The sequence below is a fragment of the Ambystoma mexicanum genome, chromosome 4q, assembly GCF_040938575.1.
Source record: "Ambystoma mexicanum isolate Mex_15411 chromosome 4q, UKY_AmexF1_1, whole genome shotgun sequence".
In the NCBI taxonomy this organism is placed as follows: domain Eukaryota; kingdom Metazoa; phylum Chordata; class Amphibia; order Caudata; family Ambystomatidae; genus Ambystoma; species Ambystoma mexicanum.
The window spans coordinates 554,096,717-554,109,491 of record NC_090928.1 but is presented as its reverse complement, the minus strand read 5'-3'; positions in this window follow the sequence as shown (position 1 = coordinate 554,109,491).

The following is a 12,775-nucleotide window of genomic DNA, read 5'->3' as shown; positions in this document are numbered from 1 at the left end:
GTACGGCTAACAAAATCTTGAGATCTACGTGTAATGTATTCAGCTAATGTAAAATAATAGCGATGATGTAGTCATCAATATAAACATTGTTAAATGACGTTGAGTTTGAGTAAAAGTACATGGCTATGTTAGTCTACAAAAGGTTCATTATGGCCTGGTTGCAGCGTAGCTATTTATGCTCTGTTGGCCTAAGCATGAAGCTTTTGTTAAATGGGGCTGCTTGCTTTGTCAAAGCAAACTTTCCTCACAGTGACTTTTGCAGCTTATGTTTCCGTGCAGGTTTTGGGACGTTGGATAAATGTACCCATTATTTGTATACTCCACTACACTATTAAGACATTGGCCCTCATTCCAAGGTTGGTAGTAGTCATGGAGCTATTACGCCATGACTACCACTAATAACGGTACTGTGTCTGCTCCTGTTCAATGGGGATCTACCGGTCCAGTCCGACCTCGGCGGGACCGATAAATCCCCATTGAAAAAGCCATTCCCCATTCCCATTTGAGCCCCTATAGGGCTCAATGGGAAGGCGCTAATAACGGTACTGCAAATTGCGGTACCGTTATTAGCTCTGAACTCCCTTAACGGGCCCCATCCATAATGCCTGGTAAAACCAGGTGCTAAGGAAGGGACCCGCTAAGGGACCTCGGAATAGGGCGCAAAGGGATTACCGGCAACGATGTCCTTAACGGTGCCTGTATCCCTTTGCGCCCACCTCGTAATGAGGCCCATTGCAACTCAAGGGGTAGCAGGGGCCATCATTTCCAAGTCCAATCCATTCCTAACCGCAAGTTAGGGGTTATCCCTGTGGCAGATCACAGGAATCACCTGGTGGTCACACTTCCCAAACATTTCTGGTGTGTTACCTCGTCCCAGTTGTACCTAGCCCACCGGCCTGGTATGATGCAACTGGTGGGGCCCCAGGTAACTCCCACTGGACCCTTTGCACTGAAGGTGCATTCTCTGTGTCTACAGGACCTTCTACTGCAGTACCAGAAGTCTCTCCAAGGCCACATGTTTTCTGGTATTCCTGAATCATTTCCCTCAAATTCTTGGCCATATGTTCCATTCTACATCTTCATGTATGCCAGAAGTTATGTATTCAGGTAGTCTTGCAGCTCTTCACAGCAATGTTCCACTCATTTGTTGCCCATAGGAAATTACTCTAATCATCAGATGAATTATTCCATCCCTCATGAGTATACTTAGAGTCCCAAGTATGTGAACTCACCTATTTTTGTGGCAGTATAGGTGAGCTGTGCCCCAGAGAAAAGCATTGCCACTCCTTCTAGCTGGCCCAAATGGACAGCTAACTGTTGCCACAGGTATATAGTCCAAGCTGCAAAGGCTGTGTTAGCCCCATCCCTGACCCAATCAGAACTTCCCTTGTCTTCCTTCCTCAGTATAATTCCTCAGATTGTTGCTGCAAGTGAATAGAGGTCCTATACGTGCAATTGGGAAATGGTGTTGTGACCCAACATGTAAATAAGGGTATAGTGAAAATGATGGATGCTAAGGTGGTGTTCAGAACAACATATATAAACTCTGACCTACATTGTTCATGTATTGTACCACAAAGACTGGCTACATATCTGTATATTTCTCATGAACTCTGAATCCTCAATTGGAGGTGAAACTAAATACTGTATTAGAGTACATGTACATTTATCTAATTGGGAGTTATACCTCCATAAAGCAGGTGGTGTTTGAAGTTAGAGGACATCCCTACCACTTCAGTATTGTTCCTGGAAGTTAAAGTAGGTAGTAGAAAACAATATAGTTCTATTGAATCATTAAACTCTATTTCTAGCATTACAGTCTGATCTTCTATGCTACACTTTCCCAATACCACTTTCATTGGTGCTTTGAACCCTTTCTCTAACCACCACCGTAGTGTTCAATATATAAATGGACCAGAAGATGGACTTCAAAATCTCCATGCTCAGAATAACAATAGTATGTTGGAACAGTGCAGGGTACATTTAAGGAGTTGGGGTTGGCTTTGTAATGGTAGTCATTTTCTTTCATAACAAGCATGGGGTAGGTATACATTTTGACATTTGTGATTTGGTATTCAAAACACAGAGGTAATCATAATTTGAAATACAGTTTGTGAGAACTTCACAGTCATAAGGAGACACACCTGGGGGCACTTAACAGGTCAGTGGGAGAAAACATAGTAACATATCTACACGGCATTGGCAGCTTCCCATAAAGTCACATGCTCCTCCCTCCCACTGAACAATGTAACACTGTATGTACTGTGAAGGCCTCATGAAGCAAGACACAGACAACAGATTCAAAGTGCAAACAGAATTGTTTTATTAACCTAAATGTCAGGATGGTTGAAGGCCTAACTTGCCCTATACTAAGGTGGGATTTCCCTGCCTAAAGAAACTAAGGAAAGTCTGAGTCAGAATGTCCAACTGAATGTCTGTCCAGAACCTATATTTATCCTCACAACTAAAGCTAAACAATGTGTAGGGATGTCAGCAATAAAATAAATAGTGTTCCAAAAAAGTTGTGGAGTTTCCTCCAGCTCCTGGCTTACGTTTCAGCTCCCCTTCCCCAGGTTTAAGATAGTGCCACAAAGGTCTCAGGATTCCCGTTCCCAAGTGCAAGACAGTTCCACAAATCCTTGGGGTTCCCTTGCCCAAGTTCAAGACAATTCCACAAAGTCTTGGGGTTCCCTTCCCCAAGCTCAAGAGAGTTTCACAAAACCTTGGGGATCCCTTCCCCAAGTTCAAGACAGTTCCACAATTCCTCAGGTTTCCCTTCCCCAAGTTTAAGATAATTCCACAAAGCCTTGGGGTTCCCTTCCCCAAGATCAAGACAGTTTCACAAAACCTCAGGGTTCCCTTTGCCAAGTTCAAGATAGTCAACTTGCACCGTCTATCAATCTTTCAATGTTAAAAAACAGCTCCATATCAACTTTACACTCCTTCTGGTTTCTTAATAGTTCAATCAGATTGTTTTCTCTTGTTTCACTTCAGCAACCTCGTTGACTTTCACAATTGGGGTATCCCGTCTAGCTGCAGTTGTCGGACCACACGGTCCACCCATTACAGTTCATGCAACTAGGATCCTTATACTCTCTAGCCAACACAGGTTCTTCTGTATCTTGACCTATGTGACGGTTCACACTCACTTGGCTTCTCCTAATCAGCCTCTTGGTTTTGCCACACTGTGTTTCTTCCTTTGTCAGTCTTTTGCCTTGCCAGAATGTATTTTCACATATAGGTCATATTGTGGTGGTTTTGCCTTATCAGCCTTTTGGCTTTGCCACAATGTGTTTCTTCCTTTGCAAGTGTATGGCCTTGCCACAATGTATATTCACATGTAGTTCGCTCTTTGGTGGTTTTTCCTTATCAGCCTCTTGGCTTTGCCACAATGTGTTTCGTCCTTTGCCAGTCTTTGGCCTTGCCACAATGTATTTTAACATATAGTTCACTTCATGGTGATTTTGTTCCTTCACCACCTTGCTTTCAGGCTCTCCTGCAATCTTCCATACTTTCTTCCTTCTATGTTTCATACAACTGTGCTTTTTGAATAGGCAGTATATGAATTTTGCAAACACTTGTCATGGGGTCATAGTTTTGCCAACAGCTTTCATTCAGTTCGGTATTCAATATCTGTGATCTGTTAATCTGCCACTTGCACATTATATTGTCCTTATTTATCTCTCAACATTTATCTCTCAACCCATTGCTTTGGGTTTATATCAACTTGCTCATGCTTTTTCATTCATTTGGCAGTTCATTTTGGTTTCCCCACAGCCCCCATGAGCGCCCTGGTTCGTGTGATCTTCCCTCTCTACTCACCGGTCCCTGGAGTCTCCTATGGGCAGCTGGGCTTTCCATTTTGGCTCTACTAATATGTGTTTCTTTGACTGTGAGCCCTGCTTGCACTTCCTTCTTCCTCCGTCTCCCGCTGGCAGCTCTGTTCTCTCTCCGTGGAAGCTGATGGTCACTTTGCTTGTTTCTTCTGCATCTACAGCTCTGGCTGCAAACATCTGACTAATGAGGCTCCCACACGTGTGGCCTTCTCGCGGCCTGCCTTGCCCTTGACTCCACAGCTTCCTAAGGTCATCTGCCGGCATCCTCACACTCCTGTAGGACCAACCTCAGCTGCCTCCTCGCACACAGGATTCCCTGATGGACTCTTTGCTGCTGGTCTCCTCCTTTTTTATATGCCTGCAACCACTTGAGTCCCAAATTGCAATTGCCTGGCTACAATTAGTGGAACACTTGAGAGATGCCTGCCCTTTAAAACAGTGTGCAGATTCCTCTTAGTACTAGAGTGGTGAAATGTCTTGCTAGTGTTCACTACTCCCAGTCGCCTCTTCTTCGTCCCAGTACTACAGTGGGTTGGAGCAGGGGCAATACAGGGAGATGTTTTGCAAATGCCCCCAATGGAAGGGGGAGTGCGGGGTTAGTTCTCATAAGAGCATAAGAGAAAGTGGGATACTGTGCCTCGCCTGCAGGTCTCCCCTTCTTCACCCTCCTTCTAAGGTTCCAATGTTTGGAATGTCTTTTGATGGTTTTCTAGGCAGAGGGTAAAGAATAGCAATATCACACACATGCAGATGGGAGCAAGGGTTCATCAGTGAATGGGAATGGGGGATACTGTGTCTCACCTAAGGGCATCCCCCTGCCATTCCACAAGTCTCCTCTACCCAGGTGATCCTCCTGCACATCTCCACCCCCATTTTTGGGATCAAAGAGCAATGGCCCTTCCCTGGCCACCAGAGTGGAGGATGATGGGAGAACGAATTGAGGACCTCCTCCGGTTCTTCAAAGTACCACTATTCATACCACAGCCACAACTCTACCTCAGAGGTTGTTGCCATATTTTAGAGATTATACGTTTGTTTTCATTGAGAGGAAGAGACATAAGAGAGAGTAGAAATCAACAAGTAAGTCAATAAAAATGAGATGCATAAAACAGACATTTGCTTTATCAATTGATTGTGTTTCAGCCCTTTTACAGTAGGTCACATGGACCCACATAGGATGCCCCTGTACCTTCAAAGCAGAGCTTAAGGTTAATAGAACTTATAGTGACTCCTTTCATATTGGAGACAGAGCCGACTTCCTCTGATGAATCGTCACTAGCACAAAATCACTTTGCTGGAGAGTATGGCAGGCCTCATTCAGTTCCTTAGATAGGGCAGGCTTGACCATACTGTGAACAGAAGAAATCTAACAGCATACATACTCCAGCAACATTTCATTAGTCAAATGTAGGATAACATTAACTGATTTTGCTAGTGGAGAGGAAGGAGGTTTTGTTGGCTGCCCGTATAAAAGCTCTTGGAGGTTAAGTCAATTTGCTCTACTAGCAGTAGTTATGTTGCTAAATAACAGGGGAAGTACATCAGGTCACCTCAGTCCCGATTCTTGGAAAATGTTAGCCAGCTTATTTTTTAATACACCATTCCTTCTCTACACTGTTCCTGCAGACTGAGAATGGTGTGGGCAATGTAGATTATGTTTCGGATTCAGGACTCTTAAATGTTCTTTATCACATTATTCATACAATGTGACTATTGGTCTCTGATAATGATAAAGGCATACCAAACCAAGGTGCAAAGTCCTTCACCAGAACATTAACCACTTTCACAGCATCTACACTCCAGGAGTGGATATGTTTCCAACCACCCAGAGAACAAATCCGAGATCACAAGAAGATAGTGCCAATTATTGCAATGAGGGAGCTGGAGACAATCTATCTGGAGATTAATAAAAGGTCCAAAAGGAGAAGCATGTACTCCCTGAGTAACAGGAACCGTCTTCCCCAAGTTATTCTGGAAGCAAATGCTGCAGTGTTTACAGTACTCCTGAGCCATGCTTCAGAATTCAAGGACAAACCAATATTGGTTCAAAGTCATAACTATCCCTTGTTTTGCCACATGAGCTTGGCCATTGTGCATCCTAACGAGGTGTGACAATAGTATTTATGCTGCCACTACTCTACCTTGGTTATCTTTCCATAAAAAGTATGTGTGTACCCCTTTCTTAAATAGTTATCATTTTCACTTGACGAAATATTCTCTTGCATTTCTGTCAATTCTTCTAGCGTCTTAAATGGGGAAGGGTTAGGACTGACTTTAATATGGAGACTGTAGTCATCTTCTGTTTCAGATATAGTAGCGAGTTTTGCTCTCCTGTCTGCAAAATCATTGCTGCAGCTAGTATCATCATCTAAAGGCTGATGAATGGCATACTTGTTTATATATCTTTTCATGTATTTCAGTGTATTTAAATATGTTATGCTTTTGACAGGGGATCCTGTCAATGGCCAAAGTTTCCCACAGGTGGGTCTGTGGAGCACTCTGTGTCTGATTACCGTGAGTGTAGTGCTGCTGAGGTTTATATGGGCAGTTGATTTTCTAGTGTACCACCTGTTTACAGTAGTTACATACTGGTATGTTTGGTTGGTTTCCCCACAACCATTTTGTCCTTGCTGTCTTTGTGAGTCTTGTCTATTTAGGTATACCCCCATCTGGCTTGCTGGTCTCATTTGTACTGCTTATCCCATCTGTCCTGGATGTGACAACTGTCCGGGATGTGTGTGCTCCCCTTCCCCTGCCCCAGCCTTTATTGCCCAGTGCAGTGTTTTTCTGAACCTGTCACTGTAGACTCTGCATTTGAAGGGACATTAGTTTATTGTTAAAGGTTTACTTTTTCTGTTCTTGAAACACTACACAATGGTTCACGCTGCTCTAGATCCATCATGGGCTTGGTCTACCACCCAATGCGCCAGCCATTCATTTTGTTTGTACTTTGGGCTCCAGTGATGTCTCGTCTGGCTCAGTGGTATCTGAGTATTGGGCAAACACCATCTCCAGTAATTCTAAATAATATGCAGGTGATTCTTCCTTGTTAGGTTTACAGTTTCCTATCTTAGTCCAATCAGTTTTCCAGGGGCATGGCATTCACTAATCGCTTCTTGCTTGATTAAGGGAATCTCCTGTACCCTGGTCTTGTGCTGGCCAATCAAGTGCATTCTGTAAGTTGTTGTCTCGCCTTAGGTGGCATCACCACCCTCATGAGCTGATTCATATCTGGCCAAGCAGCATTATAACAGCGTATTAATGTGAGTAGTTCTTCTTCAAATATTTGTGGCTCTTCTCTAATATAGGGTATTCTTTGGCCAGACTCCACAATTTTCCTGGTGTTCATGTTTTGTTTTTTGTTATTGTAATGTCTGTCATTCCTATGTATTCTGATTAAATACTTTTCCTGAACCTATCATTACTATACTGTAAGTTGGCATATGTACAGCGCCATGGCATACTGTTCTATATACATCACAAATAAAATAAAAATACAAATACTAATAATAAAACGTCTCTGACAATAGTTAAAAGGTGTCTGCATCTCCTGAAGTCTGTTTCAAATAACCTGATGTTTGTCTTCAGATTGTAGGTTCTCAGGATTCTCTAACACAATGAAGAAGACCCCAAGACAGGCGACCTTCTGAGCTACCTGGGTTGCTTCCCTGGTGATTGCACTGTATACTTGATGAGAGGAAAGCAACAAGCAAAGGTCTGATGTACCTAACTCTTTAGAGATCTGACCTCCCTTTACTATGACCCTAGTCGAGGGATCACTTCCATCCTTTCTACCTGTATCTATAACTTCCTGTTCTCCCAGATAACAGGCCCATCGGATTCCTCCTCCCACTTCTTCAATCCTCCCTTGTCCAACCTTGTCTGATGGAGCCTCCCTGAACCTACTGGATATTTATGGCGCTTGTTCTCCTCCCTCCAGATCAGGCAATGTAAACATATCTCCTGCTATCACATTGTGGTTTGCCGCCACCCTCCTTCTCTCCAGATGGGAAGAACTCTCACACTTTCTGACTTCCTTAATACTTTGTTCCAGGTGTGTCCCCTCCTCCTCAAAGACAACTCCAATATATCTGCCATACCCCTTATCCTTCAGTACAACCCTCACCACGTGGCAACTGTCCTCCTTCAAAACAACCCTCTCAGGAGGACCATCACAATGACCAATATAATTATTTTCAGATTACAACTCTCCACCTCCAATGTACCCCTGCCTAGATGATACACCTGTTCATTCAATATTATTCTCTACTGACAATATACTTCCTCCTTCAATGCAGCGTTCTCATTTCAACCTTTAATCACCTCTCCATGCAACCTCTTTCACAATAACACTTTTAAATGACAATGTTCTCCAAACAACTTCCTTCCGCTGTTTCTTGAACACTCCAACCCCCTGGACTAAACATGCTAGATTTGTCAGCCTGACCTCACCGTCCCCACTTGTGGTGCTGTGGGAATGTAAATGCATCTCTGACAGTTTAGGACGATTGGTGGGTGATTGGTTGGTCTCATGCTCCACGTCTGAGGCTGGCTTGGGGACAGAGGATGGGGCAAAAGACCTGCCAGGTTGACAGAGTATATTAAAGTCACTTGGAACCCCCTGCCCTGTTAGATAAGTACCACCCTTCTCCCTCCAACGTTGAACACAATTAAGCAACACTCTTGTAGGCAAGCCATTGCATTCTGCCTTGAGAAAAGGTTGTTTTTGACTTCCATGTCAGTCGTGTGGTGTTGTATGTTTGTCTTGCTTTCGTCAATGTTCTGCAATATTTTTATCGGACTTGGAATCTACCACCATGAAAAGTTGGAAGAGTCGTTGTATGTCTTCACTGGACATTGCAGACATGTCTTTTCTCCTGGCAACATGGGCCCACTGCAGGTCTCTTAACTGTGTTTCAAGAAACACTCTGCGCATAAATGCTAGATGAGTGAGTGAGCTTTTCCTTAAAGGGGAGGGGCATTTTAACAATGATCTAACCCTGGGTCGTTTTATAGGGTTTTGGCAGCTTCTTCTACCCTAGAGTTTGTACTTAATATTCTTTCACTATAAAGATGTTTGGGGTGTTGGATTGGGGCACCTGGGGATATATATGTCTGTGAAAGCCCTGTATGCCTCATCTTTGCCCAACATCCACTAGCTCGTGTTGCCCTCTGCCATTTGACTGGCCTACTATCAGTACTGTAAGGATATTTGGCGTGTTACAGCACAGAGTACAGCACTACTGCACAGGTAGCATTTTCTTTTGATGCAGCACCACCACATGAGTGTGGTGCATTGCTATATGTGTTGCCAGAGTAACATGGACATATAAGTCAAGACAGGCTATTCAGTCAAAAACGATTTTTACATATAAGATGCAAATCTATTTTTACAGTTAAAAGCACACATGTGCACATTCAAAAATGCACACTATTTTTCACCTGAAATGCCTATGTTGCAAAAGACACATTTGAAAATTAATAACTAACCTTATTAATAGCTAACCTGACTAATACAACTTCATTTAACATAACCCACTAATAAAAATGTGTCTCCACTGCAGAATTAGGCCTACTCTGAAAGTGAACTTTTAAACGCACATTCATTTTTTTCTCTGCTGCCCTGTCCACATAACTACAGGAAGCAAAGAGCTCGAAGGAACAGGAAATCAGTTTGTTACAATTTTTACTGTAGAAATGAGCCATTGTGTAGTGAGGGAGGAGATGACATGATTGATTCTGATGGAGCAGCGTCATAGCAAGTATCATGCTAGAGGCTGTGATTAGAGTTTTGCTGGGTAAGCTTGAGGAGAGCGGGAGAACAATCGAGATCTTGCAGAGCTGGGAGAAGGACCTGTTTCCTGGCTGAAGCATTCCTGCTGCAAAAGCTGATAATTCCAGGCAATAACCCCGGTTTGAGAACGGCAGACGCTTGTTTTCACTGGGGTTAATCTTCAAGGGAGCCAAATTCAGAAAGAGAATAGCCAGAGAAAACTCATGCTGAACAGATAAGCTAATTACAGAAGTGTGGGAGCTGTGCGAAAGTGTGCGAAACTATTCAGTCAGTGTATTCGAGGGAGTCCCAGTCCCTTATCAGCATATTTAATGTTACCAATTGAATATATTCTCACAGTTCTCTGTTCATTTTATCACAAATAATGTTGTACCATTTCATTTATTTCTGTAAAAAAGGGTTAAACTGTGTTTAAAGGAAATTTCTATAATACAAAAATATCTGAAAACAGATAGCTAGTGTGTATTATTTCTCTCTTTCATTTTGCATGGGAAAAGGTTTAAACATGGGTACATTTTTAAATAGTGCAATTGTCATTTTAAAACAGATGTGTGCATGATTATATTCAGTATGGACAGTTGTGAGTGACTGTTTGTAGCATAGCTTGTTGGAGGTACATGAGCCAACGGGAAGAGAGACTCTCTGGACATAGTTCCATACCGTATTTAAGGTAGTGGAAATTACCACAAAAATACCACAATAGCCCATGGTGGCACACAACACTAACACTGAAAATGTGGTATCCCTAAAATGTAGGCCTGAGGTCTCTCTAGTGATCAAGAACAATCTAGATAAAAAACAAGGGATGTTGGATATTGGGGCCACAAATAAACCAACCACGCAAATTATCGCGCACATTATCTAAATAGGTCTGAATTCTGAAATAATGCAATGTATTATTGTTATGTGTGATCCAATATAAATACAGAGAGTGATTATTGCTAAAGGTATTTTGGCGGTAAGAAAATACCGCAAAGCCCCAAATATCCACAAAATACCCAACAGTACCCAATGTAGGGAGGAGTCTTTAACAGAATATGATGTATATTCACTGAAAAACTTAAGTGACAGGGATGTTAGATTTGCATCGCAAGCATAACTCAGCTACTTACAGGGGTCACTCATAATGCCACATATTGGTCTTAATGACGTGGAAAATAGCCTCTTGAGAATATTCATCATGGATTTGTAGGACTTGGTTTCGTTTTAGCCCTATGAAACTCAGCATAAACTGTCTAGGCAAGTACTGCTTTTTCTGTTTTTCCTTATCAGTTTTTGGACCTTGTGCCATGTGGGACCTTTGGTTACAACGATATTATCTTAATTGCCATGATTTGCATCATGAGCAAGGCAGGAAGTAGCCAGATTATGACAAATGTTTCTGGTTTTCATTTTTGCCCTGCAACTATTTTGCATTTGTACACTTTCCGAACATCCATTATTGTAGATCATTAATAACTAGTGTTGTCTTGCAGACACCATGCTGCAAACGTTGTGAAAAGGAGCACAGTTTAGTCCCCCAGCCCTGCTCAGGCAAGGCCAGTGCAGTCGTAGAGGTGTCAGTTATGCTGGAAAATAGCTAGAAACTGCAGATGCTTTTTTCATGGACCCACTGACCACAGGCCTGGCCAGCTAGCAGCAGAAAAGAGCACATTTCTTTTCCAATCCGGCGGCAGTAATAGACAGCTTAGTGAGCCCCACCTCCCTCCTTAGCTTCTGTGGGACATGGGGAGCCTCAGAGGGCTGCAATATGCCTCACTTAAGGTTTTTGCACAACAGTAGCTTAGCCTCTGGCCATATCGAGACAATGTGGCAACTGGGCATTGAGACAGGAAATGCCCAGTGGCCACAGTAGGTATCTTGGAGTGTATAGAGTATGGCTTAGGGCCAGGGTGGCCACAAAAATGGCCATACACCATGTTCAGTAGGCGCATCAGGTGGCTTTAGTGTGCCTGACGCAAATATGCAGTCAATGCCTCAGTAAAAGTCACTACTATGCTTTGATTCAGGTCATGGCCAGTGAGCACACGATACTGGCCAGTGAGCTAAGCAGATAGTGGGATGGCATGGGTCCATGACCAGTGGATACGTCCACTGGTTTGGATTTGCTCGGGTGTCAAGAAGGTGCCCAAGGCATGTCCATAGGGCACCCGCCCATGGAGGTATCACCTGAGTATGGCTACAGGCCATGCCAAGGTGGCACACTTAGTGCCTAAGAGGTGCCCGTGATATGTTAGAAGCCCGTGCCCCATGCAAAGTCTCAACTGGACATGATCACAAGCCATGCAGAGTGGCTACATTTGGTCTTTGAGTGAAGCTCACAGCTGAATTCCATTCACCGGTGGGCAAAATGCTCACTGGGCATAAATGGTGTCTAGGGGGTGCTTGGCATTTGACTGTGCCGAAGACAAAGTGACAAATGGGTATTGCCTGTGGCCATTCCCAGTGCTCCCATTGGATGTTTGGGAGGAGCCTGATGAATGGATGAGCTCCATACCCCAAGCCAAGTATCCAATGTGCATGGCCAAAAGCCAGATCCAGTGGGCATAACGGATGGCAGGAGGTGCTGGAGCATAAACTAAGTCCATGTTCCGTTAGAAGTGATCATTGGCCCCATGGGGCATCCATGAGGTGCCTAAGGTGTGGCTGAAATCCAATGTTCCCTATGGGAACATTGGGGCTCTTTGTGGTGCACTGGCCATGCCCAGGATAAAGTATCGATTAGTCATTGCTGCAGTATATTTCCAGTGCATGCATTTGGGGGCTCGGAGGTGCCCGGTGCATGGCCAAAGGTTTGGTTGGTTATATCAATAGAAAGCAATCTGCAAAAACGATACTGAATGGGAAGTTATGGTTTAGTGCATGTTAAAAAAACACCTTCGAAATTCAGTGAAAACATTTTGTTAGCCGTGCGTTATTTTCGTAAATTAATCATAACTCGGGTACTGCTATTAACTTTGAAAACGTCACACATGACATCACTACTAGCATCCACGTACCCACAGTTGGTACAGGCCGTGATGAAAAGCAGTAGTAAACCATTGATTTTAACATTAATCCCACCTCCCGTCCAAAAAAACAAAGAAAAAAAACAAATTCACTGTAAACTTTCTTTTCAAGAGGTGATTTCCAATGTTAAAGCCAC